Source organism: Sapajus apella, unplaced genomic scaffold (genome assembly GCF_009761245.1).
Source record: "Sapajus apella isolate SASKATOON/1434 unplaced genomic scaffold, GSC_monkey_1.0 scaffold232, whole genome shotgun sequence".
NCBI classification, from domain to species: Eukaryota; Metazoa; Chordata; class Mammalia; order Primates; family Cebidae; genus Sapajus; species Sapajus apella.
Genome location: NW_022437172.1, coordinates 228,983 through 256,341, shown reverse-complemented (window position 1 = coordinate 256,341; position 27,359 = coordinate 228,983). Strand labels below are relative to the sequence as shown.

General features: G+C 53.4%; 1 pseudogene; it reads right to left on the bottom strand.

Moving 5' to 3' along the window:
• LOC116544824 overlaps positions 1 to 27,359 on the bottom strand; it is a 99,057-nt pseudogene that overhangs the window by 35,992 nt on the left and 35,706 nt on the right.

Here is a 27,359-nt window from a genome sequence, read left to right as displayed (position 1 = left end):
GGCCAGGTGCTGCGTGTGCCCCTGTTCTGTGAACAAGAAACAGGGTGTCCAGAGGCCCTCCGAGTCATTACATGGAGGCTCTTGCAGGGGGCCAGGCACAGGCCCAGGGAAGACAGGGCATGGAGGTGGGGGCAGAGGTCCCACACAAGGGGATGCTGATGTGAACCCCTGGCTCAAGAGTTCCAGAACCTGCCCCGGGGGGCTGCTCCAGGAGCCGGAAGAAGAGAGGGTCACAGGGTGCACCCAGAGAGGGGCACAGCAGGCAGAGAACCTCAGGACCTGCGGGAGGGCTGGGAATGCACTGGAAACATGCCCCAGGAATGGAGGGTGCATGTAAAGATTGACCACTTAGGTTCTTAAATAAATGAAAAGACAATTCCTTTCTGGTCCTAAGAAACACCTAAGGGCTTTGAACCAGAAAAACTAGAATTCCTAAAGGCCGCAATGGTAAAACTCAAGCACTATGAAGCCTCAATTTATGCAGAATTAAAGATCAACACAAAACACAAGAAGAGAGAACAAGGAGTGAGCGGAAGAGCCGGGAACAGGAACGCAGAACAATTTCAAAGTCAGGTCGTTTCACACAAACGCACAAAACCTGAAGCCAACTCAAAGCCCCATCAAAGAGCTGTCTTAACACTGGATGTGAGGATGCAGAAGGCACAGTCCTGAGACACAACCCAACAGTGTGGCTCAGGTCAGGAACTTCACTACCAGAGAAAGCACAAAGGCAGGAGGCAAAGAACGTTACAGCGTTTCTAAGAAGAGGGTATGTCAGAAATTATAAAACACCGCATGGATTTGCCCATCTGTTCTTCCACTCACTCATCTACCCATCCTTCCATATACCCACCTAGCCACTCATTCACCCCCCTCCACCCTTCCATCCATCCATTTACTCACCCACGAATCCATCCAACGATGCATTGTTCATCCACCCACCCACCCAGCGTCCATCACCCACCCATCACACCTCCATCCCTCCAACCCCTCATGCATCAACCTACCCATCCAATGATCCAGCATTCATCCATCTGTCCATCCTTCCACCCACTCATCTGCAATCACCCGCCCACCCATCCTTCCACCCACTCATCCATCTATAAACATGCCTGGCCTGGGCCATCTTTAGGCACTGGGGTTTTAACAGTGAACAAAACAGATCCCTGCCTGTAGGCAGTTTCCATGTAGGTAAAAATAACATGTTCAGAAAAAAACAAAAATACATGAAGAGTCTTACAACAGATGGAAAAGTGGAGGGGGAAGCTTTCAAGGTGTACTGGCATTGAGGTTAAGGGGAGAGGATGGTCAGGCTGCAGAATTCAGGCAGAGCAGATCAGGATCTGATCCTGATCCTGATCCGGTCAGGATCAGAGAGGGTGGGCACTACTGGGGCTCCTGGCCAAGCCCTTTACACCCCACCAGATTCCAACCAAACCTGAGAAAGTACCTCTAGCCTCCAACATACACAGCTCATGTGCTCACACACGCTCACATGCACACCCGCACGCATGCACATTGGTTCCCACCACAGAGCAGTGGAGCCAAAGCCCTCACCCTTTCCTGTTCCGAAACAGGACAGTCCCACACCAGCGAGGCCCCACTGGGCACAGGAGCTGCACAGAGAAGCCCAGGCAGCTGCAGCCTGGGGAACAGGTACAGCAGTCCACAGCCAGTCAGCACCTGCCTCTTCCAGGGACCGCAGAACCCCTGTGGCAAGCAGCCCCAGGAATAAGCCAGCCCAGCAGAGGCCCCAGCCACTGGGGCCTCTGTCCAGCAACAGAGCTGCAGAGGGTGACGTGCTACTAAGCCAGACCTGCCGGGCAGGCTGACAAAGAGATGGAGGGACAGACAGAAAGGGCAGGGCCACATGGCGCTCTCTGACTCTGGATATTCCCAGGTCCACATTTGGTGATGAGGACATGAAAAGCACTCTCCCAGCAACCTCCTCCAGAGGTGAGCATCGCCATCAACATGGCCTTCCCTATGAGGCCGTCCTCAGCACCTGGCTGGTCAGATGAGTGCACGAAGGCTCAGAGCAGTAACTTGTGCTAGCTCACACAGCTGCATAGGTGGGAGTGGGATTAAGTCTGCATCTACCTTAGTGGGTCCAGAGAATGAGTCCACCTCACTGCCTTCCCTGGACAGGTGCCCCCTCCAAAATGTTCCTATAGGAGGGGCCACCCGGGGAGGCAGAATTGCAGAGCCTCAGTACCCCGTTCCAAACCCCCATGGCACCGCTGTCGAGACAGAGTTTTCCTAAGCAAGATCCTAGCTGGTGCCTCAGTTTCCCCAGCTGTAAATCTATCCCCTGAGGAAGGGATTTCTGCCTCTCTTGGCCAGAAGCATTCCCCAGCACTAATAGGCTGGTGTGGGTGGAAGAGCTCATTTGGAACATCTGTGAGCTATGCGTCTGCGCAAGGATGAGGTTACCATTACTGGTCCCTGTTCCTCCTTGCCTTCCTGAGACTGGAGGCCCCCTCTGTTCACCCCTCCCTGTCCCATGCCCTCTCCTCCTCCCCAGCTCCCACTGGGAACTGCTGGAACCACTGTCTGGAGCACCCACGCCTGCCCCTGCGTTTCATGCTTTGTTTGACTTTCTCACCTCCTGGTGACTTGCTCTGCACCTGGAATCCCCCCTGAGTCAAACCTACAGGCAGCCCTGCCCCACCTGGCAAGGCTATCAGGAAAGGCCTCAGCGGGAATGCCCAGACACCCACTCCCCAAGGAGGGAACTGGGAAGGAGGAGGCCAGTTGAGCCTGGCGCTATAGAACCAGCTTGTCCAGGGCTTCCCTTCTCTGCATGACATCATTCGTGTCTTTGAAGCAAATTCTCAGATCTCCAGACACACCCATTTAAAAAAAAAAAAACACATTCCAGCAGCAAAGAAAAATGATTCCCACTGATCCACTGGTTTGCAACGACTCTTACAGGAGTCATCTACATGCTGGGGCCTGGAAACCCTGCCGAACCTGAAGGATGGGTGCACGTTTTACCATCTCCCGGTGCTTGCAGCTACAGCAGCACACGGGCCCAGCGCACCCAGGCGACCCCAGCCTGGAATCACACTCACGGACACGGCCTTTCAGAGTAGGGGCTCCCTATAATCTCCCTCTCCATGACACAGATGATGGGGCAAGACTAGCAAATAACCCATCCTATAGTGGGGTTACATGGTGGCTCCCAAAAGGATGTGTCCACATAGTAATTCCGACACCCTGGCAATGTTACCTTATATGACAAAAGAGGGAATGTTACTTATATGGAGAAAGTGCCTGGTGCTGCAGAAGCCGTGCTTGTCCAGGGCTGGTCTTCTCTGCATGGCCAGCCCTTAACAATGAAGTTAAGAATCACGAGATGAGGAGATCTGATGAGCAGGTGAGCTCCGTGCAATCACAACATGAATTCGCATAAAATGAGTGCGGAGGGAGCTTAGAAACAAGAAGAAAGGCCATGCAGAGGGAGGCAGAGCCTGGAGCCAGGCAGCCACAAGCCAAGGCCTGCAGCCTCCAGGAAGTGGGGAGGCAGGGGGGCTCCTCCCAGAGCCTCCGGGAAGCGAGACTGGCCCTGGCGACACCTTGATTTTAGCCTTCCAGCTGTGGAACTGAGGGAAGGCATGGCTGGTGTTCTCAGCGCCCCGGTTTGTGATCACTTATCACAGCAGCCCTAGAGAACGAGGCCCAGAACACACTGAGGAAACCAGCCAGAGTCAGCAGGAACCCTTTTCTGGGGTCCTCCGAGGAAGCAGCACCCTAAAACCTCCCAGTATCTCCCAGAGCCCACATAGACCTGGAGCCACCGGAGATCAAACACCCCTCACTCACCGGGCTTTTGTGGCACCTGGAAGATATCAGCCTGAGGACCTGCTGTGCCAAAGGAACACAGCGTCTCCTGGGCCCAAGTAGACTCTGAAAGTCTTGATTGCCAAGACTGGTGGGGAAGGCAACCTCAGGGCTCTGGATACCACCACACCTGGTCCTTGGCAGGTCCACACAGCTGGCACTTAGGGGGCGGTCAGCCCTGCTGATGACCAGAACATGAGTGTCCCTGTGGCCCCAGCACCACCCTGGAGTTTAGAATTCCATCTCGGCTCCCCCTGCAAGGCACCTCCAAACCCCTCAAAACAAAGCCAGGGTCCTTCCAAGCCAGGGTGTGGGCCAGGGACATGGCCCTCTTCAGCAGGACATTGGTGGGAGCTCAGGAGGCCTTCAGGACCCAAGATGAGGCAGACTGGTGGTGGGTCCTGTCCAGAGCAGCCAGGGCCAAGCCAACACTCCTGGGTCCTGGGATGGGGGACACAGCCTTCATGCTGCCCTCAGGCCCAGTACATGCTGAGAAGACAGTGCCATCGTGGGGCAGGCAGGGCTCCCCTGTGCCCTCCAGGCCTCAGTAGTTGCCTTTTCCTTTTTTTTTTTTTTTTTTTTTTTTTTTGAGACAGAGTCTTGCTCTGTTGCCAGGCTGGAGTGCAGTGGTGCGATCTCAGCTCACTGCAAACTCCACCTCCTGTGTTCAAATGATTCTCCTGCCTCAGCCTCCAGAATAGCTGGGATTACAGGCATGCGCCACTATGCCCAGCTAATTTTTTAATGTTATTTTTTAGTAGAGCCGGGGTTTCACCATGTTGGCCAGGATGGTCTCAATCTCCTGACCACATGATCCGCCTGCCTCGGCCTCTCAAAGGGCTGGGATTATAGGTGTGAGGGTAGTTGCTTTTCTCCAGGGACCATGGGGATGGGCACAGCCTGGAAATAGCCTCATCCACAGAGAGTAGGGTTAGGTGGGACCTGTGGGTGGGATGGGCCTGGGTCCTGAACCTAGGAGAGAGGGTGCTGTGCAGCCTGGCACCCCACTGAGCACTTGGCTCCTGGTGATAGGGAGACGACCGGCCCCACCACACCTCAGAAGGAGGCAGGCTGGGATCCTGGATGTGGGGCAGGGCCTGGCCACGCTCCTGCTAGGCACAGAAAGACAACTGAGGAGGGTGAGCCAGGCAGCTGAGCACAGCAGGGCTGAAAGGGGCGTGCCCAGTGCATTATCAGCACACAGGGATGACTGCCAACTGCGAACAGCAGCGTCCCAGGCTCAGGTGGAATGCTAGTGAAGGCCCCACTCATCGTGGTGAAAGGCTGCTTAGCACCCTAACACTTCAAATTCCCCTGCACACCAGTGCGGGCCGGGACAGAAGTGCCCTGGGACAGATCAATGTCCAGAACAAACCAGTACAAATTATTAATTCATCACTTGGAGTTGGGGGAAGGAACCGCCCTCATGATTAAAAAGTCTACCCCCATTATGTCCAGCCAGCTCCATCTGATAAGGGCAGCCCCACCACACCCAGCCCTGGCAGGCCTTAGGTGGGCAATTAACCTGGCTCCCAGCCCCCAGAAGCAGGACAGAGGCAGCTTTGTCTGTCCACACCAGAGAACGCTTGAAAGTGGTGGTCGGTGGGGGATCGGATAGCAGAGAACACTCTCCCCCAAGGTCGTCTGTGTCACTGCTCTCAGGGAAGAGGCTCAATTCCGACTCCCCAGCAGCTTCTGGCAGCCTTGGGTCCAGGTCACGTCCAGGTCCCCACCACAGCACCAAAGATGAAGCCTGCTCGCTACTCATGCCTTTGACAAATATTTACCAGGCGCTGACTGAATGCCAGGGTTGTGGTTAGCAAGATAATGGACCCCGAAAGGTGTCCACATCCTCGTCTTTGAAAGCCAAGGATATGTGACCTCACATGGCCTAAAGGACTCTGCAGGTGTGACTGAGGATGTTGAGACAGGGCAGTCATCCCAGAGGACCATGTGGCCCAAAGTCATCACCAGGAACCTTGTAAGAGGGAGACGGGAGGGCAAGAGACAGAAGGTGCTGCCGTGGTGGAAGCAGGGGTCAGAGTGAGGGAGGAAGGCACGAAGGGCCAAGGAAGCTGGGGAGGCAGAGAAGCAGCCGCTTCCCAGGGCTTCCCAGAGTAGCCTGGCCCATGCCCTGACTGCAGGCTCCTGTCCTCCAGAACAGCAAGAATGAATCCATGCTGCGTTAGGTCCCTTGTGCGTGGAAATGTCCCAGCAGCCACAGGAGACGCATGCAGGGGTGAGTGAGCAAGTACAATTTGCCTTCAAGTACAGTAAGACTCCTGAGCCATCTCAAGAGCAGCACAAGTGCTAACCACCAGTAACTGGACACAGTTTGAACCATTCTTCCATCTTTCAGAGTTTGTTTCTCCTGGTCTCCCCCACTGATATTCATCCAGCACACCTGCTCCTGGGTCAGTCTTCCTGGAGCCTTCGACACGCAAGCCCAGCCCAGCACTCACGGAGCCTGCACTCTCTGCAGAAGCGGCATCCCTGCAGCGCATACACAGACGCCCACGGCCTGCAGCCAGCCCGGCCAGGCAGCCCCATCTCCCCTCAACAGCGCAGACCGCGAAGTCCCAGGAATGATGCGCGCTTTAAACCACAGCCAGGTTTTCACTGAGTGTGGCTCGTCTTCTGGCCACTTTTTTTTTTTTTGAGATGGAGTCTCGCTCTGTCGCCCAGGCTGGAATGCAGTGGTGCAATCTCAGCTCACTGCAACCTCCTCCTCCTGGGTTCAAGCGTTCTCCTGTTTCAGCCTCCTGAGTCGCTGGGACTACAGGCGCCTGCCACCATGCCCGCCTAATTTTTTGTATTTTTAGTAGAGACAGGGTTTAACTGTGTAAGCTAGGATGGCACCAGCCACTTTTCTAACTGTAGGAAGATATTTCTGTGCAGACATCTGTTCCTCAATGACTCACATTCTACACCCAGTTCAGTTCGCCCACCTCTAAGCTGTCCAGGTGGGATGTGGGGAACACTTTGCTCCTGTTCTTAGTGTGCAAAGGTAAACACACCAAACAGAAACCTGCTTCACACCCCGCAGCGGCCTGTGGCCCTAGCCAACATGTGACAGGTAGGCTGGGGAGAAGCACCAAAGGCCCTGACTCCCAAACTCCTTAGCTCCCCAGCTGAGGAGCACCAGTGCTGAATTGTGTCCCCAGAAAGATATGCTCAATTCCTAACTCGCAGGACCCTTGAAAGTGACCTTACTTGAATATGGTCTTTGTAGTATGATCAACTTAAGATGAGGTCATCAGCGTGGGTCCTAGTCCAGTGACCGGTGTCCTTACAATTACAGGGAAACCTGGACAGAGACAGCCATGCACAGGAAGAACGCAGTGTGAAGACAGAGGTGGAGACTGCAGTGACACATCTGTCAATCAAAGACCACCCGGGGCCCCCACAAGCTGCAAGAGGCCAGCAAGCATCCTCCCCTAAAGGCTTCGGAAAGCACAGCCCTGCAGAGACTTTGATTTTGAAATTCTGGCCTCCAGAACAGTGAGACAATAGATTTTTTTTTTTTTTTTTTTGAAACAGGGTCTCACTCCATCTCCCAGGCTGGAGTGCAGTGTCACGATCTCAGCTCACTGCAACCTCCACCTCCTGGGTTCAGGCGATTCTCCTGCCTCAGCCTCCCAAGTAGCTGGGACTACAGGTGGGAGACACTACACCTGGCTAACTTTTTTTGTATTTTAGTAGAGTCGGGGTTTCACCATGTTGGCCAGGATGGTCTCGTTCTCCTGACCTCGTGATCTGCCTGCCTCGGCCTCCCAAAGTAGCTGGGATTACAGAGTGCAGTGGTGTAATCTTGGCTTACTGCAACCTCCACCTCCCAGATTCAAGCAATCTCCCACCTCAGCCTCCCAAGTAGCTAGGATTCCAGGTGCCCATCACCACACCCAGCTAACTTTTATGTTTTGTTTTTAGTAGAGACGGGGTTTCACCATGTTGGTCAGGCTAGCCTTTTTGTTTTTTTTGAGATGGACTTTCATTTACTCTTGTTGCCCAGGCTGGAGTACAGTGGTACAATCTTGGCTCACTGCAACCTCCACCTCCTGGTAACATTTCCACACACCAGCGGCTTAAGCAGCATGGATTCATTCTTACCATTCTGGAGGGCAGACGCCCTGCAGTCAGAGTGTGGGCAGGGCTGCTCTGGGAGACCCTGGGTAGGGCCTGCTGCTCTGCCTTCCTCAGCTTCCGGAGGCCACCGGGGTTCAAGTAATTCTCTTGCCTCAGCCTCCCAAGTAGCTGGGACTACAGGCACCTGCCACCACGCCCAGCTAATTTTTTATTTTTAGTAGAGATGGAGTTTCACCATGTTGGCTCAGCTGGTCTCGAACTCCTGACCTCAGGTGATCTACCTGCCTCAGCCTCCCGAAGTGCTGGGATTACAAAGGCTAGTCTTGAACTTCTGACCTCAAGTGACCTGTTCACCTCATCCACCCAAAGTGCTGGGATTACAGGTGTGAGCCGCCGTGCCTGGCTTGAGACAATGGATTTCTGTCATCCTCAGCCACTCAGTTTGTGCTGACCAGTTATGGCAGCCTCAGGAAGCTCACAGAAGCCAGATGAGGACTGCAGGGTGAGTGTGAGGACCGTGCTGGGCCCCAGTGCTGCTGGGCTGTGCCTGCACACCCCATGCAGGACACTAATTCTGTTTATCAAAAGCCTTAGCTTTAGGGGAAGAAGAAATTTCGTGGAGAACAGGAGACATCCGGCTACATTTACCCACACCCCGATCCCCCAGCACGATTTTAATAGAGAACTGAGTTGCCTAGAAATGAAATAATACCCCAGCCTTACAAGAACGTACCAAAGACATGGTGGATTTCAAAACCTGGACTCTGTAGAAAAAGCCAAATGTGGCCGAGCACGGGGTCTCACACCTGTAATCCCAGCACTTTGGGAGGCTGAGGGGGGCGGATCAGGAGGTCAGGAGTTCAAGACAGCTTGGCCAACATGGTAAAACCCTGTCTCCACTAAAAATATAAAAGTTAGCCCCGTGTGTTGGCATATGCCTGTAATCCCAGCTACTTGGGAGGCTGAGGCAGGAGAATTACTTGAACCTGGGAGGCAGAGGTTGCAGTGAGCCAAGATTGTGCCACTGCACTCCAGCCTGGACAGAGCAAGACTCCGCCGGGGGTAGGTGGGTTGGGGGAAGAAGATTATTCTCGAAGCCCCATGGTCCTAAAAGCAGGGATCAAGAACAAACTCGACCCTAACAAAGCAGCCCCAGCCCACTGGCACACATGGGAGGGGCGCTCAGGTCTGCCTTTATTCAGACATGAGGTGAGTGAAAGTGACGTGTTGCCGTCCGCCTCCAAGACGTTCACCTTGCAGAAAAACCTGCCCTTCCTGTGCTATCAGAGCTGCCACTCAGGAATGTGCCCCATGCAAAGATGAAGGCATTACTGTGATGACAAATCACCCTCTCACATGGTGGAGAGAGATGAGAAAGGGAAGTGTGTCCTGGGAATGCCAAAGGCCGGGAGTCCATGCTCTGGCTCACGGCTGTGACCAGCACAAGAGCAGACCCTCGTAGGAGCTTAGCCAGTGCTCACACGGCCAGGACAAAGTCAGACGTACCTTGGCGTCCCCTGGGAAGGGACAAAGGAGACAGGGAAGGGAAGAAACATTCTTGGAGAGTCCCATTCCTTCCAGCTCAGTACCGGAGGCAGCACGGACAGCACTGTGACCACAGCACAGAATGAGTGGCAGGCCCTGAGGGCATTTTCTCTGGCCTACGTGGAGCGGCAGGATGGCCATCCCCATCTCATTTGCACATGGTGCCTGCTGCAGGCTGGTGCCACGCTGAGCCCTGGGCATGTGCTGTTGGGCAGAGGGCACTGCTGTCTGCATCTAGTGCAGAGGGAGAAAGGTGATGATGACAAGCCAACACTGCCATAGGGGTGGGGGCTGCAGGGAGGACAGAGGAGCAGGCACAGGGAGGGAACATTCAGGGAAGACCTGGGAAAGGTGTGCTGGGGGGGACAAGCGCGATGGTGAGGGGAACCAGCATGCTTCCCAAGGGCCAGAGTGACCTGAGCATGGGGAGCCACGGGTGAGTCTTGATCTTGAGCGTAGTTTATACTGGAGCACCAGTCACCCAGGAAGGCTTGGACACGGCACTGATGAGACCAACATGTGTTTTACCAGGTATTCTGGGAGCTCCAGGAAGAGGGGATCATCAGGGCAGGAGGGGGCAGCAGGGAGGGCAGGAAGGGGCAGCAGGGAGGGCAGGAGGGGGCAGCAGGGAGGGCAGGAGGGGGTCCTACCAAGGTGATAACATGATAATGGGACGGCAGCAGAGGGAAGAGCTGGGCTGGGGAGGCAGAGTCATCAGGCTATGGCGAGAGATGGAATGTGGGGCTGAGGCATCCACTGTGAGCCTGTGGGATGAGATGAGGCACAAGGAAAGGAAGCAGGATCAGATCAGGGAGTATCTGGAGCTGGTACAGGGATACCCTCCAGGGACCAGAGGCAAGAGGGTGGAGGTCTGGAGCATCTGACCCTCCCAGGGGCGGTTGTGAAACTCACCTCTTGGCCAGGTGCGGTGGCCCATGCCTGTAATCCCAGCACTTTGGGAGGCTGAGTCAGGTGGATCACAACGTCAGGAGTTCGAGACCAGCCTGAACAACATAGTGAAACCTCATCTCTACTAAAAATACAAAAAACTTAGCTGGGCGTGGTGATGGGCACCTGCAGCCTCAGCTACTTGGGAAGCTAAGGCAGGAGAATCAGGTGAACCAGGGAGGTGGAGGTTGCAGTGAGCAGAGATCGCAGCACTGCACTCCAACCTGGATGACAGCGTGAGACTGTCTCCAAAAAAAAAAAAAAAAAAAGGAAAGAAAGAAAAGAAAAAAAAAATCCACCCAGGGGTGTACCTGGGTGTTGACAGCACGGGATGACAACTGTCCCACCTCCTGGGTTGTCACAGACACCTGGGAAAGGCCGAGTGAGAGCAGAGCCCTGGACTGGCACTCTTGGTCACCAGTAGAGAGTACTGCCCATTTTAGCAAGGAGTGGTCAAGACGGTTTAATTAGTGAGAGGAGGCAAAAGAGCAGCGCAGTATTCAAAATCAAGCCCTAAAGCCAGTCCTGATTTCATGAGGTCACGCTTCTTGCTGGGAAGGAACCGTGTTCTCTCAGCCCCTCAGGTGTGAGGTTAATAGCCGAGAAGCCACTCCCAGCTGCTCCACACCACCTATCACAATGGCCCTTGATTGAGAGAGTCTGGCTCTGTCACCAGACTGGAGTGCAATGACACTATCTCAGCTCACTCTTGCCTCAACCTCCAGAGTAGCTGAGATTATAGGCACGCGCTGCCAGGCCCAGCTTATTTTTGTATTTTTAGCAGACAGGGTTTCGCCATGTTGGCCAGGTTGGTCTTGATCTCCTGATCTGCCCAACTTGGCCTCCCAAAGTGTTGGGATTACAGGCATGAGCCACTGTGCCAGGCCCACACTGCCCCTTTAAACCCAGTGACCAGCACAGAAGGCGCCTTTTACAAAATGCTGTTAAACAAATGAAGCAAGAGGAAGGATTGGCTAAGCTGGTAAACCCGGCCTGCCATTCCACCCTCGAGGGCCTGCAGCTGCAGCTCAGAAGCCACAATGCCCAGGTTTGATTCCTGACCCCACCTGCTGCAGGGCGGGCAGCAGGGTCCTTGCCTTTGGGACTGAGTCCAGTTCTCTGCTGTGGGACAAGCAGTCCTGTTTACTGCAGATGTCAAGCAGTATTCCTGGCCTCATCCCACCAGCACCCCTACCCCTAACTGTGATAACCGAAAATGTCTTCTGATTTTATCAAATGTCCCCTGTGGGGGCAAAATCACCCCTAGAGGAGAACCACTGGGCTAGATGCTTTGATGTCTTGTACCTCAGTTTCTCCATTACAAAACAGGGCCACAGAGCTGCCTTGAGAAGTAAATGAGAAAATACATGTGGAATCATCTAGAGCAGTGACCAGCACAGCAGCACACACACTAAATATTAGCTATAGTCCAGCCAGGCACGATGGCTTACGTGTAATCCCAGCACATTGAGAGGCCAAGGCAGATGAATCTCCTGAGGTCAAGAGTTCGAGACCAGTCTGGCCAACATGGCAAAACCCTGTCTCTACTGAAAATACAAAAAATTAGCCAGATAGTGGTACATGCCTGTAATCCCAGCTACCTAGGAGGCTGAGGCAGGAGAATCACTTGAACCCAGGAGGCGGAGGTTGCAGTAAGCTGAGATCACACCACTGAACTCTAGCCTGGGCAACAGAGTGAGGCTGTCTCAAAACAAACACACACACGACCATTAGGTACAGTCCCTGGCGTCCCGGGGCCCAGAGATGTGGAAGTGTGTGAACCACACCCAGTGTGGGGGTGGACCAACAAAGGCATAAGGCAGGTACCCAGAAAGCTTCAAGGGAGGCTATGATCCATTGGATGAGGTTGGGAAACTTCTAGAACCTTCTCAGAGCAGGGGAGAGTTACTGAAGTGGATTTTGAGGGAAGTTCATGACAGGCAGATGGATAAGGAGACACGTTTCAGATGAAGGGACAGCAGGTGCAGAGGGGAGATAAGACAGGGCCCTGTCTGGACCCACAGGACCCAAGTCGGAGCCTGACCCATGTCCTTGAGCAATTTAACAAAAAGCAAAACTACAATGTTTACAAAAAGCCCAAGAGGCTGGGAACCGAGGAACACAAGCCTGAGATTGCCTCTCATGGTTGTTCAGGAACCTCTGCAGAGCAGAGAAACTGGGAGGGTGTCCCAGGCACATCTAAGTTGCCAGGGCCTTAAAGCTTCCTGTCCCTGTCCCTTTCAGAGAATGGGATGGCTGCAGACCCCAATCACAGTCTCAATGCCATGAGTGGCCGGCAGCCCTCCGTTCCCTGCAAAGACCAGGGGCAGCCACATACACTGGGGCCTTGAACAGAATTCTCTAAGACCAAAATGGATTTCAGAGACGTGGGGAGCTGTCAGTATTTTCTCCAGCACCAAATTCATTGAACTTTTCCCAAAATTAATTGCTACTTCCTTCATCCAGCTCCTGCCATCTCCCATCCCGCAACACGGAAGCCAGGGACTTCCAGCAGCCAGTTCCAACCTCACAACCGTGAGGCCCCGAGCTCGGCTTACCAGGGAGCAAGTCATAAAACCCCGTGACGACAGCAGCACTTTCATCATGAATAAATGAGCTCAATTACCTTCATGCTTCAAAGGGAAAGAGGGAGAAAGAGGGGAAGAGGGACTGAGTAGAAATAATCAGTCTCAATTAGCCTTTATCTCGGTGAGAAATACATATGATAATTTTAGTACCAAAAGATTCAAATTAGTCTCATGCCAATCATTACATGTTAGTGGGTCTTATTGGTGATGACAGACTTGGCCATTCCCCAGTCATGAGAGTTCTAAAAATGACTCTCCTGATGAAACCTGAGAATCTCAGGAGGTGGATTCCCCCACAATGGGTCAATCATCGTCGGAGGGATCTGCTGGACCCGGGATCCCCAGGGGCCTCGGCTGCCCCCACCCAGCACAGCCCAAGCTTACTGAAGCCTAGACTGGTGGTGCCCGGTCTCAAAGCCATGTGAGACGCCACCCTGAGGCTTCTGACTCATCTGACAAAGCCAGAGGTGGGGGGTGCTTACAAGGTCACCTCTACCCATGAAATTAGCCAATGGCACAGATGAACTTGGCCACCCCCAGAATATGCTGGGGGAGGCCTGGCTGTGTGCACTGGCCTGGTATACGGTAGGTACTCAGTATCTGCAGACCGAGTAAAGATGGCATCCTTGCCAACTCCTAGGAGCACAACAGGCTCCTTCCTGGCTATGGCTTCTTCATCTGAAGCAGGAAAGTTGGTGAAGCACCCCCACCCAGACCACGTGGCACATGGCAGGCACTGGCTTGCGGGAGGAACGCTTACCATGCTGGCTGCTGCTACATCCAAGCAGGTGCTTCAGAGAGGCGGAGCGGCCCACTCAAGGCCACGAGAGGCAAAGGGGAGGAAGGGGACCTTGGGAAGCTGACACAGAACCGGAATCCACTCAAACTCAGAGCAGGGGAGGGGGCCCGGTTCAGGCCTGGTCATAGCTACCCACTCCTCCCACGCCCCAACCCCAACCCCAAAGCAGGTGTGGGCTGTGGGAGGTGGAGGTCTCGCACCGCCTCTGCCTGTCTGCCTTGCACACAGCCAAGCCCTGGTATAGCCAGGAATTTAGGATTAGCACTCAGTTAGAGAAAGCTGGAGGAAGAGCCCCAGACCCAGATGGCACCAACAGACAGCCACAGACTAGCAGGTGTGGGAACACCAAGGGGCAGGTGACCACGGTGCCTTCCTTTCACTTGCTGTATGACCAGAGTGCCACCAACCTGGGGTGCTGGTCGCCGGGCGTCCGAGCTGGGAGCCTTATTGCATTGGGCTGCCAACACCAACACTGTGGTGGTTTTCCCTCCACTTCTGATGCAGAGAACCTCGGAAGCCATCCTTCCTCTCTCTCTGCTTCCGGTGCTCTTCCTGCCTGATAAATACCAGCTAATACCTCAAACCCTTGTTATAAGCTCGATAAACTTGTGCTACGTGCTGCTAACAAGCAGCTAACGGTGCCTCAGGTGTTTATATTAAACAGATTCATCGAGGACACAGTGAATGGAAGCGTCTCAAAGTTACCTCTGATACAAACCAAATCCCGCCTAATTCCAAAGAGCTTTCAAAAAAAAAAGAAAACAGACAGACTTATTGACCACCAGGACACTGTCAACTCATTTTTCAAATGAGCCATCATTTTATGGAACAGACGATCAAAGACCAAAGCAAGGCTTGTGGCCGAGATGCAGAGAACGTGTGTTTTTGGACACGTTCAGCTCTCCGGCTGGCTCTTTATTTTTTTAAAAAATGCACCAGTTACTCCAAATGCACTGTTGGCTGCATTTGGAGTAACTCATCTTGGTGATGAGTCAGGAGACATCAAGGAAAGAGTGTCTTCAGAGGCAGCGGGACGAGCCACAACATTTCTACAGTGGCATGAAAAAAACAGGCTTTTGAGACTTAAGTGATTAACGGCTCAATGATTTCCAGCCGGTCCCAGTGTTTTACACTAAGCATTAAGCTTGCAATCTGGAATAAAGTACTTCAACCTGAAAGTCCCTTAAAAGCAACACCCGGCACTTTGTGCATTCAGGTTTTAAGTAGATCTCACCCGGCAACGCTTCTCTACTGTTCTCCTAAAGCAGGGGGTGAAGTCAGGCAGGGGAGGGAGTGAGCCTGGGCTCAGGGAAGTCCCGAGCTGGCTAAGAAAGTGCCGTTGTTAGTGGCTGGGTGGCTCACGCCCGTAATCCCAGCACTTTGGGAGGCCGAGGTGGGCGGATCACCTGAGGTCAGGAGTTCAAGACCAGCCTGACCAACATGGTGAAACCCTATCTCTACTAAAAACACAAAAATTAGCCAGGCGTGGTGGCAGGTGCCTGTAATCCTAGCTACTCCGGAGGCTGAGTCGGGAGAATTGCTTGAACCTGGGAGGTGGAGGTTGCAGTGAGCCAAGATTGCGCCACTGCACTCCAGCCTGGGCAATAGAGTGAGGCTCCATCTCAGGAAAAAAAAAAAGAAAGTGCCGTTGCTGAAATCATCTCAAGGTTCATGGAGCCCACACCTGGGCCCAGTGCACGTCCTCTGACCCTTTTCCCTGGAGGGACGTGGACAGAGGAAACCACCCAAAACCCTCGGCCATGTGACCTGGGACGCGTGTCCAAAGCCGGGATGAGCTCGGCCACCCGCAGGCTGCAGGCACCTACCCGTGAAGTCCTCGAAGCACTCGCAGGTGTAGCCGCCGTCGCGGCTGCGGCAGCGGCCGTGGGCGCCATACGGGTTGGAGTAGCAGAGGTCGACCTCTGTCTCTCAGTAGTCCCCGGTGAAGCCGGACAGGCACCGGCAGCACAGGCCGTTGATGGGGTGGATGGGCCGCAAGAGCACGGTGGCAGAGCTGAGAAAGGGCGCCGAGCTGTCGAAGCGCAGCACAGAGACGCACTTCATGTAGTTCTCGCCGGGCTCTCGCAGGCAGATGTTGTCGTCGAAGGGCAGCACGCGCTGCGTGGAGATGGTGGTCAGCAGCGTCCAGTTCAGGTAGATCTGCTCCTGCAGGTCCTCTGATGGGCAGAACTGGCCGCGGACGCCGCCGGGCAGCAGCGCCGACAAGGTCACGTTCAGGATGTTGGCGCTGACATCAGTGTCGTTCTGGACGTTGAAGACAAAGACGTCCTCCTTGCTGGTGGACAGCACTGTGTCCACCCCCTCCATGAACAGGGCTAGCAGTGGGGACAGGAACTTCTCCTGGGACATGTTTTCCAGGTGTACAGTGATGCTGTTGGTCAGCATGTCGTCCGTGATGATGGTGACATGCAGGGTGCAGAGGGCCGTGACGCTGTGGATGCCGTCTGCAGACACAAAGAGAGTCAGGGTCACTCAGATGCCGCTGGAGTCACGGGTCCTACAGGCCCCATCCCAGGAGCAGCCTCCAGAATGCGTAGCAAAGTAGAAGAGAGCCTGGGCATCTCCACTCCCCATTCCCCACCCACGACTACCCCCTTGACCCTCCCTCCTCCAGGACCCCGATGCCCACCTGGCTTCCTAAAGCACAGCGGCAATCACGTCTCTCTTTGACTCCGAAGCTCTCAGAGGACCCCAAAGTGCTCAGGAGGGCACCCTGACGACCACTGAGATCCAGCCCCTCACTGCCCTAGACTCCTTGCACACTTTGATCCAGCCACATGGGGACGTGAAGCCCCACTTTACCTCCTCCAAACCTGTCCCAGCCTCCAGGGACCCCACCCTGCCCAATACCCCCACAATTCTTCCTTTCTCGCAGCTCCGCTCAAACTCTGCAGTGCCCGGCAAGCCCGCCCTGGTCCCGCCCAGGGGACACCCCCACCGACATGCTGTGCTGAGAGCCCCACTTAGCTTGGCCGCACCCATGCCCCTCCACACGCCCAGCACATGAGAGGTGCTGCGAAGTACCACTTTACAAAAACATGCAGCGGCCGCTCAGCCAGCAGTAAACAAACCACCCAGCAAGGTACTAAGGAGTCTAAGGTCAAGACGATGGCGCACCTGGGTTGCAAAGGCGAGTGCAGCATCCGTTCCAGGTCAGAATGGGATGAGATGTTCAAGGGGCAGGCCATGGGCACCAGTAGCTCCCAGCACAGAGCAGCAGCCCCTGTCCAGGGGCCTTCACCTGCCACCTCCAGACCTGGGCTCAGATGTGGGGTGGGATTTGCAGAAGAGCCTGCCATGCCCTCCAGTCCTGGCTTGGATTCTGTGTTCCAGGATCTCCCCCACCCCATGAAGCCCCTTGCCTGTGGCCGCCACAAGAACTCCCACCCTGGTTTCCATGGAGCATGGGGCCCCTGCAGCCCCTCAGAGTCCTGGGCCTCAGTAACTGCCCTAGTCAGGAGGACAGGAGCCAGGCCCCCCTCAATCTCATTCTGGGGACGATGAAGAAGTGTCCAGAGAGGCCACCTAATCGCCCCGAGCCCGGCATCGTGCCTGACAAAGAACAGTGGCACACAGAGAGCCCAAGGGGAAATTAACCCAGAGCAGCAGGAAGCTCCACACCCGGCCCGCGCTTTCCCAGCACCAGGAGGGACTTGGAGTCATGTAATTTGTCTAAACAACAAAGAAACACAACCAACCACTCCAGAAGCCACAGATGCGTCCAGGTGTGGTGGACCCAAGATCCCAAGAGATTCCAACAGAACTCACATCACCCCCAGTTCACAGGCAAGGAAAACAAAGACACGGAGAAGCCAGATTTCATCACACCCAGGAACAAGAGCCTGGCTGGGGGTGCCCAGTTCCACCCCAGGAACGACACCCAACTTGTGCACTGGGCACTGTTGTCTCTCCGCCAGGTGGCACTCAGGACAGTGTGGCAAGCCAGGACTCAGAACACAAAACTAACATGTGTACAACCTCAGTGTGGGGAGGGCACCTCTGGCTCTGGCATAAACACACAGGCCTTCGAGGCTACACAGTTCTGTCAGCAACTCCCACAGAGCACCTCGGAGGGGGCAGGGGCAGCCAAGAGGACGACCGGTGGCTGTAAAGAAGAGGAGTAGAGAAAAACACAAATGAGGCTGGGCCAGGTGGCTCACACCTGTAATCCCAGCACTTTAGGAGGCCAAGGCTGGTGAATCACAAGGTCAGGAGTTCGACACCAGCCTGGCCAACATGGTGAAACCCCATCTCTACTGAAAATACAAAAAAATGGCCAGGTGCATAGGCTCATGCCTGTAATCCCAGTACTTTGGGAGGCCAAGGTGGGTGGATCAAGAGGTCAGGAGTTCAAGACCACCCTGACCAAGATGGTGAAGTCTCGCCTCTACTAAAACTACAAAAATTAGTCAGGTATGGTGGTGGGCACCTATAATCCCAGCTACTGAGGAGGCTGAGGCAGAAAATTCCTTAGAACTGGGAGGCAGAGGTTCCAGTGAGCCGAGATCACGCCACTGCACTCCAATCTGGGCGACAGAGCAAGATTCTGTCTCAAAAAAAGAAAAACACAATAAGGCCAAAAGGCCTGAGGCAAAGGACATGGTGGGAGATGGCCTTAGAGAGTGCGTTCCCTCCCTCCCCGACCCCAGGCGCTCCCACTCTGAAGGGGGCCTCCACTCCCCTGTCCTGGAGCAGGGTGGACCTGAGACTGCTGGGTCCCGCAGGAGACACATCCTTCAGTCCATGGTCCAGGCTGCAAAAGGGCTGGAAGTTTCTGCCTCCTTCTGCCTGATGCCTAGACCCCCTACTAGAGACAGCATGTTGGGGAGAAGAAGGCACTCCCATCCAAGCCCTGGCCATCGGAAGCCCCAGACCCCAGATACGGCCCATCAGGCTGCTGAGGCTTGAGCCACCCCAGGGAGGGCCCAGACACCACAGAGCAGAGACCAGCCCCACACTGAGCCTGGCCACACTGAGCAGATAACACGACCAGCGCTGGAGGCCACTGGGTTTGGGATGCTTTGTTACACAGCACCAGACAAGGAAACCAGCACAGTCAACTCACAGGCCAGCCACTCAGAAACTTACAACACTAACTCTCACTGCCCCGCGTAGAAGCAGTAATGCTTTGCTGGGAACTGAACCATGTCTCCTGAAAATTCATGTGTTGAAGTCCTGACCCAAGGGGATAGGTTTTGAAGATGAGGTCTCTGAGAGGTGATGAGGGTTAACGATGAGGTTACAAGTGTGGGGCCACATGGGGAGTCACATGCTCACGGGAGGAGACAGCAGAGAGCTCACTCCTCTCCTCTACAGCAGGACACAGCAAGAAGGCACCATCTACCAGACAGAGAAGCAAAGCCCACGGGAACCTGGCCACGCTGCCTCCCTGATCTTGGACTTCCAGCCTCAGGAACTGTAAGAAAACAAATGTTTGTTGTTTAAGCCACCCAATCTGTGGGGTGTTTTTGGTTTGTTTTTTTGAGATGGAGTCTCGCTCTGTCACCAGCCTGCAATGCAGTGGCACGATCTCAGCTCACTGCAACCTCCGCCTCCCGGGTTCAAGCAATTCTGCTGCCTCAGCCTCCCGAGTAGCTGGGACTACAGATGCGTGCCACCACACCCAGCTAATTTTTGTCTTTTTAGTAGAGATAGGGTTTCACCATGTTGGCCAGGATGGTCTCAATCTCTTGACCTCGTGATCCACCCACCTCGGCCTCCCAAAGTGCTGGGATTACAGGTGTGAGCCACTGTGCCCGGACGATCTATGGTATTTTTAAATGGCAACCCTAGCAGACTGACACATATTAATATAATTCAATGAAAATAAACGAACATACTAAACACGGTGTTAAAGTTAACATAAGTTAATATAGTATTGCCTTATGCGATGGTCATGAATAACTTTTAATTTGCTACATCCCGTTTATATATTCCTCTGCCAAAAATAAATTGTAAACATTCAGTGACCCTAAGCTTAAGCAATCATCCTTCTCGAAGCCTAAACACACACACACAAAAGACAAAGAAAGCACCTCAATGCCTATCAGCTGGGAAATGCATAAACCAATCAGAAGAGCCACACGATGGAATACTACGCTGCCATCAACATAAGTATGTCTAAAATATGTGCAAACAAAGCGAAAGGGATAGGCACAGTGTGGTTCCATTTTGTGAGGGGGCTGCTTTACTTATGTATGAACACATTATATATGTGTAGAAAAGTCTGGAAAGATGCTGCAGCGACTCCTAGACAGGACATGAAACGATGGGGTGTAAGAGAGAGGACCACCTTCCTACTTTACTGCTCATTTTGTGTTATTCAGATTTCTTACAATGAGCATGTACTATTTGGATTTCTACAAATGCAATACTTTTTGTAACAAGAAAAAAGGATGACTCAAGCACACCTATGTTCATAGCAGCACTGTTCACAAGAGCTAAAACATGGATGTGACCTGTGTCCACCGACAGATTAATGGATTTCAAAAAATACGGTCTGGCTGGGCGCAGTGGCTCTTGCCTGTAATCCCAGCACCTTGGGAGGCTGAGGTGGGTGGATAACCTGAGGTCAGGAGTTTGAGACCAGCCTGGGCAACATGATAAAACCTCATCTCTACTAAAAATACAAAAATTAGCAAGGTGTGGTGGTATGCACCTGTAATCTCAGCTACTCAGGGGGCTGACGCAGGAGAATCGCTTGAACCCAGGAGACAGGGGTTGTAATGAGCCGAGATTGTGCCAGTCCGCTCCAGCCTGGGAGACAGAGTGAGGCTCCTTCTTCCCCCAAAAAAGAAAGGTCTTGAAAATAGCCTGTGACCCATAGGCATTGCTTGGCCATGTACTGAACAACCCTGGGGCCTGCCAGCCTCAGTTTCCCTCCACCATTGTCCTCACATGGCAGCCAAAGTGGTCTTCCTAAAATAGTGACCTCATCACCCCTCTCCTTTGGGGCCTCTAATGGCACCCAACATAAAATCCACACCCCTCTGTCCTATGGGCTACGTGATCAGGCCCTGTGATCCTGTGACAGCTCTTCCTGCCCCAGGGCCTTTGCACATCTCCTGACTGAAGCACTTCCCTCCTTCTCAGACACTGGCTGCACCCCGGGGTCCCTACTGGAGGACACTCCATGCTGAGCCACTTACTCCCATCTGCCACATCCCAACTTCAGTTCTCACACAGGGGTACCAGGGCTCTCTTTTTTTTTTTTTTTTTTTTGATACTTAGTATCATTCTGTTACCCAGGCTGGAGTGCAACCTCAGCTCACTGCAACCCCCACCTCCTGGGTTCAAGTGATTCTCCTGCCTCAGCTTCCTGAGTAGCTGGGATTACAGACATGCGCCACCATGCCCAGCTAATTTTTGTATTTTTAGTAGAGATAAGGTCTCACCATGTTGGCCAGGCTGGTCTCGAACTCCTGACCTCAAGTGATCCACCTGCCTCGGCCTCTCAAAGTGCTGGGATTACAGACGTGAGCTACCGAGCCTGGCCGACGGCTCTGATTTTCTTATTTGTTTGTATCTGTTTCTTTCCCTGTGAGTCCCTGAGAACCCAGAACATGTAGGTCTTGTTCCTGCTGCACCCGTCATATCTAGAACAGTTCCTGGCACTCAGAAGCCACTAGGTAAACATTTGTGGAAGAAAGGGGAGGAGGGAGGAGGAGGGGAGAGAGGGAGGGAGACGCAAACGGGCAGAGAAGTATGGTGTCACTTTAACTCCGACATTAACATTTACACAAACAGCATAAGACACTCCATTTTGCATGTGAGCTATTTTTTTGTGCCTGTTTGACTTTTTTTTTGAAAGGTCCATTACAATAATACAGATAGGATATTGTTTGCTTCCTCATGGCGGTTGTTATGAAACATGCTTTTATCTTAAACCACACATGGATGTGTTTGTTCTGGCCTGATAACGCAAAGCTCGTACTGATTTTGAGCTAAAAGCCCAGGCCTTCTTGGGGTGCCCTGAGCTCCTCTGACCCCCATAAGAGGGGTGGAGGCTCCAGCCCTGGGCAGGAGGTTCCTGGGCAGCCCAGGAAGGCACAGCACAGAGAAGCACCCAGAACAACGAGCCATATTCTAGGAACATTCATCTTCGCTCAGGGACAAAATGATGACATAACAAACAGAAAATAGCATTAAATATTAAGACCGTGAAACGCGCTGGAGAACATGACGTGCACCCTACCGTTAATCCTAACATCAAGTTCCTTCTAGACCATGGGCCTGCCCAGGGTATGCAGCCACAGTGGATTTACTTTCTCCTTAAGTAGTCTGAGTTGGATTTTGAACCAAGTGCAGCTTAAGCCTTCAGATACACGTATCTAAATGTCACCAATACCGGAATGCTGAGCTAGCACAGCCTATCCCCATGATGGAACAGGACGCGGCTAAAACACACAATAGCATAACTTCGATTTTTGGCAGAGACAGATCAGGACAACATGAGGTCAGGTTACAAGAAATAGGCCAGGCATGGCAGCTCACACCTGTAATCCCAGCACTTTGGGAGGCTGAGGTGGGTGGACCACCTGAGGTCAGGAGTCCGAGACCTGCCTGGCCAACATGGCGAAACCCTGTCTCTACTAAAAATACAAAAATTAGCTGGGCATGGTGGCATGCACCTGAAATCCCACCTATGCAGGAGACTGAGGCAGGGGAATCACTTGAACCTGGGAGGCGGAGGTTGCAGTGAGCCAAGATGGCACCATTGCACTCCAGCTGGACGACAGAGTGGGATTCCATCTCAAAAAATAAATTTTTTTTTTTAAAAGGAAGGAGTTACTCTTTCACACAAAACAAAAAAGTTTCTAACTGAATTCAGGAGCTGCTAGCACTATTGACAGTGGTTTTGTTTGCGTTGTTGATTTTGTTTCTTAAAAAACAATTTTTTTCTTTTTATTTTTTTAATAATTTTTTTTTTTTTTAGGATGGGGTTTCACCATGATGGCCAGGCTTGACTTGAACTCCTAACCTCAGGTGATCCACCCACCTCAGCCTCCCAAAGTGCTAGGATTACAGGTGTGAGCCACCACGCCCGGCCTAAAACTTAATTTTAAAACAGTTTTAGATTTACAAAAATATTACTAATACAGAGAGTTCCCAGAGACACACACCCAGGCCCCTATTAGTTATGTTATGACATTAGCATGGTAGGTTTGGGAGTTTTTTGCTGGTTTGTTTTGAGACAGGCTCATTCTTTCGCCCAGGCTGGAATGCAGTGGCGCCATCACTGCATCTTCAGACTTGAGCTCCTGGGCTCAAGCGATCCTCCCACCTCAGCCTCTTGAGAAGCTAGGACTTACAGGAACACGCCACCACGCCTGGCTGGGTTTTCTGTTTCTGTTTCTGCTTTTCGTTTTTTGCAGAGGGGAAGTCTTGCAACGTTGCCCCGGCTGGTCTCACATTCCTGGCCTCAAGCGATCCTCCTACCTCAGCCTCCTAAAGTGCTGGGATTCACGGGTGTGAGCCCCTGCGCCTGGCCCCAGCATTTGTCATAAGGAATGAGCTGTACTGACACGATTAGCTGAAGCTCATTCTTTTGCAGATTTTCTTCATTTCCACCCACTGTCCTCTCCTGTCCCTGGATCCCATGCCACACACAACTCCCCTGCCCGTGGCGGCTTCTAGCCTTCCCTGGGTATGGGACCTCTACGGTTTTCAGGGGCTGTGGTCTGTGACCTTTAGGTGATGCTGCTTTTCTGCCTCACACTGTCCTCTGCGGTTTTATTTCTGTGCGTGAGTACAGGTCAGGTTCACAGTCTGAGGTCTTCTTGATTTTGGGAGGCACAGCGCCCGCCCAGCACTCTCTCTGCCCACTCTCTAGGCATTCCCCCCAGGGCTCCACGGCACCTCAAAAGTGGTCAAGTGCCATCCCTGCTTTCCCGGAAAGGATGAGTCACCTCATTGTGGCTCAGACGTGGGAAGGAGACAGAGCAGATGGCAGAGCGTGAGGCTGTGGGTCCCTCCAGCAGGTGCTGCACAAACCTGGACCACTTCATGGAGAGGAACTTTCTGAGTCTCCATGGAGGATAGAACCTGCCCAGTCCCCCTGACTTTCATGGAAGACTTTGCAGTCGGATAATGATCATCCACCATCGCGTTCCCCATGGCGGGCTCACACGGGGGGCAGTGGGGGCAGAGGTCATATCACGGCCTTCAAAGAGCAGGCAGCCCTCAGGGGTCAGGGGACAGTGCCACAGCTCTGAGACTCAGTGGCAGGTGATTGGCCGCTGTAGGTGAAGAGCAGTTCAGCCCACGCCAGATGGCCCCAGGAGACAGGAGTGGGTTTTCTAGGAAAAATGGAGTTTGCCACACAAAGTGGAGGGGACAGGCCTCCGGGAGCAAAATGCAGGAAAAGCAGCAAGGTCAGCAAGGGGGGAGGGGGGCATCAGCTCCCGGGGCTGCCAGAGCAAAGGGCTGCCACTGCATGGCTGACAGCAGACATTCACTCTCTCCGTTCTGAAGGCCAGGGGTCTGAAATTCAGGTGTTGGCAGAGCCAATTCCTCCTGGAGGCTTGCAGGAGCGTCTGTTCTGGGCCCCTCTCCCAGTGCTGGGGCCAGCAGTCCTAGGCGTTAGCTGGCTCCTGGACACACCCCTCCGGTCTCTGCCTCTGCTGTCAAGTGGCCAAGGCCCTCTCCATGTCATTGCCATGCCTCTGTCTTCTGTTCAGGGCACCGGAAGCCAGCACGGCCTCATCACAACACTTGCCTCACAGCTGCAAAGAGCTTCTTTCCAAACAATGTCCCACTCCGATGTTCCAAGTGGATGTGAATTTTGGGGAGACATGAGTCGACCCCAGAAATGCAGAGTAGTGGGGAGACATGGGCACAGAGGCAGGGGGTGGGTGGACCTCCAACTGCTACCGGCCTCGTGGGCTCTTGAGGCGGGGCGGGGGGTGGGTGGCTGAAGGACAGATGTCCGCAGAGGTGTGGACAGGACCCATGCACCACGAGGAAACATCATTGGCCCCTTGACAGGTGAGGACACCAAGGTACAAAGAAGCTGAATGTGCCTCATAAGGTCATTCAGGCTGAGTGGCAGGCCCCAGATTCACCTCAGGCCAAGTTCCCGCTGATGGTGGACATGATGGACACAGAGGATGGTCTAAGAGGACTCTAGTCCTGGCATAGGAGGGTCTGCTGAGGACACGGAGGAGGAAAGGCCAGTTTCTGACCCACTCAGGGCCTTGGGGATGACCCAGTGAGATGGAGCCACAGGCAGCTGGAGATGCAGCCAGTGCCAGAGGGAAGCAGGGGCCCACTGGCTCACTGTGAGTCTCCGTCACCACCCCATGCACAACAGCCTGGGGGCTCCTCCCCCTCCTATCTCCAATGCCCCTCGAGGCCTGGTTGGGGCAGCCCAGGATGCCCTTGGGATCCAGAGTCATCCCCTGTGGCTGGCTGTGGTCACATCCACAGGGCGCTGCTTGCTGTCCAGCTGGTAAGAGACACAGGGTGCGTGCCTGTCCTTCCAGAGGCCTTCACAGCAGGCAGGGAGGGCCATGCTTGGTGGCTCCCGGTGGCTCCCATGCAAAGCCGGGGAGCTCTGAAGTGGCCGTGTGCCTCTCGCTCTCTCCCAGGTTTGCTCTGTCTTGTTTTAGAGGCCAGATTGGAGCCAGACAACAGGTGCGATGTGTGGCTCCTGCAACCCGAGGGTGTCTGGCTTTTCTCCTTTCCAGGCAACAGTCTAGGACCTGTGTCTCACAAATGCAGGTTTACTTCACAGGAACGAGGTAACACATGCTTTCAGGGTTGGGGGCGCTGCACATGGCAGGATGTCAAGCCATGGGAGGAGGAGTGAGCCTCAGACCCAGAAGAGCAGAGTCTCATCCCAGCACGAGCATCTCCAGCAAGCTACACCATAGAAAAGTCCAGGTGCTGCTCATGATGCCTTGGGAACAAAGTCCTATGTTGACCTTGTAGTCAAGGTAAAAGGCACATCTCTGCCTGGGGTCGGGGTGGGGAGAGGATGTGTGAGGGCCCTCCCCCTCCTATCACCAATGCCCCTCGAGGCCTGGTTGGGGCAGCCCAGGGGAGAGGAGGCAGAGCCAGCCTCCTCTTCCTCCTCATCCCTATCTGTGCCATTGGCTGGACGATGGGATGGAGGCCCTCCCGAACCCCAAGGATGCCCATACCTTGGTTTCCTTGGTTTCTTCTCTTTGTAATCCAAGTCCACACCCTGTAATCCCACATTGCCGTCCTTTTGGGCTGCTGCAGGTGGGCCCTTACACATCCTCCCCTGTTGCTCCCACCTAGTCTTAGCCTCAGACAAGCACCACAGGCAGCCAGCACCCATCCCGATCTGCCCCATAGTCTGGTCCCAATGCTTGATCTGACCCTTAGGCCCCCATCTGAACCCAAGCTGCAGGTCCCAGGCAAGTCACTTAACCTCATGGGGAGGCTGCTGGAATCTGCTAAGAACAGCAAAGCCCTTCCTCCCACAGGCACACACGGATCACATGGAAATGCACAGGCAGGCAATGGGAAACCCATCAATGGGCAAATTAAGAGCATGTTAATGGTCCTCTGAAAAGCTTCTAGTGAAAAGGGACACCCAGGCATCTCAGATCAACTTCCCCTTCTCATTCCTAAGACCGTAAACCAAAGCCCTTTTCACATGTAATTCCTAAGACTGTAAACTTCCCCTTCTCATTCCTAAGACTGTAAACTTCCCCTTTTCATATTAATTCCTCAGACTGTAAACCTCCCCTTTTCATTTCTAACACTGTAAACCAAAGCCCTTTTCATATGTAATTCCTGAGACTGTAAACTGAGACCCTTTTCATATGTTAAGCTATAAGCCTAAGATTCTTCCATGTGTAACATCTAAAGTATAAGCCTATATAAAGAAGGAACCTTCCTTTGTTAGGGGAGCTTGGCTGTTAGGCAAACTATGCCACCTTGCTCCCGGCCGAATAAACTCCTTCCTCCTGTATTCGGCGTCCAAGAGATCCGTTTCCCATGGCCGCTCCTGCTACACTAGAGCTTCAAATATGCAATCATTCAAATACATAGGCCATTTTATCTTGCTGCATTATGCTGTTTCCAAGGCACACTTATTCACCTAACATCCTTCCTCGCCTCCAAATTACAAAATCCTATAAATGACAAGAATTATTCTGTCACAAGATATGCAGGAGAGCACAAAAGAACCGCATCCCAAGACCAACAGCATTAGATGATTCAGGATAAACATGACACATTATTATGACTGAAAACACCCAACTTTAGGTGGCCGAGAAATGAGGAGGCCTCAAAAAGGAAGGACGCTCTGACACACACTACAACACAGGTGAGCCATGAAGACATCTCACTGAGCAAAAGAGGCTGGTCACAAAAGGACGAATACTGTCTGCTTCCACTTCCATGAGGTCCCAAGAACAGTCAAATCCACAAATACAGCAAGTAGAACGGTGGGTGCCAGGGACTAGTGGAGGTTACAGTGAGCTGAGATAGAGCCACTATGCTCCAGCCTGGGCGACACAGTGAGACTCCATCTCAAAATAAACAAATAAATAAAT